The following is a 2,194-nucleotide window of genomic DNA, read 5'->3' as shown; positions in this document are numbered from 1 at the left end:
ATAAAAAATGGAGACCTCTTGTTGGCTATTAAGGTCATGGTGTGGGCAATTTCTAAGTAGGCTCTTGTACCTTTCCCAAGCTTCATAAAGAGATTCTCCGGGTTGTTGCTCGAAGTTGGCAATGGCTTTCTTTAGCTTGGCTATCTTGGAAGGTGGGCAGAAATGGTCTATGAACTCTTCTTTCATCTTGGCCCATGTGGTGACCGATCCGGGAGGAAGTGACTTTAACCAATCTTTTGCAGCTCCTTTAAATGTGACAGGAAGCATGCGAAGAAGCTGGATCTCGCGAGGCACATTGGGTACATTGAAGTAATCAGCCACATCATTTACTTCATCCAAGTGCTTATAGGCATCTTCATGATCTCTCCCGTAAAAAGGAATCTCCTTGAGTTGAGCGAGAATATGGCCCTTTAGCTCGAAAGTAGCGGTTGCGGGAAGTGCGGGTTGCACAAGTCCCGAGCCGGTGTCATCACGCATCCTCTTCTTCCATTCCCCCATGGGGATTTCGTCAATATTAGCCATAGTGGTGGCTAAATCGTCTTCAAATTTGGATGTGTTCTCGTATGTGGGTACATCTTCTTCCTCGGTCTCGTACTTGGTGTCTTTTTGAATTGGGTCTTCGATTGTCAACGAGGCACTGGATGCTCCTGATTTGTTGCTCCTTTTCTTGCTGAAAACGGACTTGAGGTTTTTGAGCGGTGAGTTCTTTCAAGAAGCGGATTCTCCAACGGTTTTGCCTTTGCTGCTTCTTAGTGCGGTTTCCGGATCTTCAAGAGAGGAAACTAGAGGTGTATCAGATCCTTGGGTCATGAAACAACTGCAAACAAAACAGAAAACGCGTAAAAAGAACAAAAATATATAAAATTAAAGCTGATTTAGCGTCGTACTCGCCGAGTCTGGGCGAATGCACTCGACGAGTCCAAGGTAAAATCAGTTTTTATTTTTTTATTTTTTATTACCTAAAAACTTAAACAGAAATTAACTTTGTGTAAGATAAATCTCACACAAAGGGTCGATTGAATTAGATTTTTAATGCTAATTTTAGAACCGTTCCCCGGCAACGGCGCCAAAAACTTGATGTGTGTGAAACTCACTTAGTTTTAAACCTACTTTTAATTATCAAATAACACACAAAAGGTAGTGAACCTATCAATTGTGGTATAGCTAAATAAGCAAAGTATCGAACACAGGGAACGGAAAATTAAATTAAAAAACTAATTCTATCTAAGTTAATTAAGAAGTAGGGCTTTTTCTCTAGTTTTACAAGACTAGAAACTTACTAACTATTACTAATTTGAGACTAGAAAATAACGACTTAACTAGATTCAATAATTGGAAAGGAACTTCTGTTTAGTTCAACTTGGTTAACTCTATGGTTTATTTCAAGGTAATAGTGCAATGGATTAATTCTTTCATTGGTTACCGATTCAAGTGATTAGATTTGTGTTCACTACCCTAATCCTTAGCAAATAAACTAACTTAAACAGTGGCCAATTGTCTAATTTAATTATATTCACTAGATTAATAATTCGGGTTAACTTAGACTTGCAATAGTTAACTAATTTATTATTTTAATTAACTTCTTGTTTGATGGTTATCTTACAAGCTTGCACATGAATTTACTCAATTTTCTTATTAATTCTAGTTTCGCATTCATTAATCCTAGACATATAGTATAGTGGTCACATATCATATGAGGTCAATAATCAATAGATGTTCATGCTAATCAATTATCTTCCTATTAATAGAAAATTAATTATTATTCACACACAAGGTTCTTTAGCAAGCTAAAATAACAAAAATTCACCAACTTGAAATTAATCCTACCAATCAATCAAACCATATTGTCAACTTTGAATCCCCAAACAGAAGTCTAAAGGTTTTAGTTCATAATTAAAGTAAATAACAACAAACAAACAAAGTCAAGTTGCTTAATCATAATGATAAAACAAAAGAATAAGTGGAATGATGAAATTTTGCCTTAATTACTCTCCGGAATTGAATTCTAGCTTCCTTCGTTGTCTTCTAAGGTTTTTCTGGATTCTCAATCGTAGCAAAGTACTTCTGAATCGTCCCAGAACTCTCCTCCAATCGATCTATGGAATTATCTTTAAATAAACGAATCGACTCGTCGAGTCCCTCTCACATTCCCCGTATTGCGATACCTCTCTGGAATCCCGAGTCATTATCTTCC

At 36.8% G+C, this 2,194-nt stretch overlaps 1 non-coding gene across 1 annotated transcript; it reads left to right on the top strand.

The window, feature by feature from the left end:
• The first annotated feature begins 31 nt into the window (after positions 1 to 31).
• Positions 32 to 138, top strand: LOC145044701 (small nucleolar RNA R71). Its single transcript, XR_013681646.1, has one exon. It is a non-coding gene; the product is annotated as a small nucleolar RNA R71 (small nucleolar RNA).
• The last annotated feature ends 2,056 nt before the right edge of the window (positions 139 to 2,194 follow it).

This window comes from Lactuca saligna, chromosome 4 (genome assembly GCF_052625555.1).
Source record: "Lactuca saligna cultivar CGN05327 chromosome 4, ASM5262555v1, whole genome shotgun sequence".
NCBI lineage: Eukaryota > Viridiplantae > Streptophyta > Magnoliopsida > Asterales > Asteraceae > Lactuca > Lactuca saligna.
This window is presented reverse-complemented; position numbering and strand designations above follow the sequence as displayed.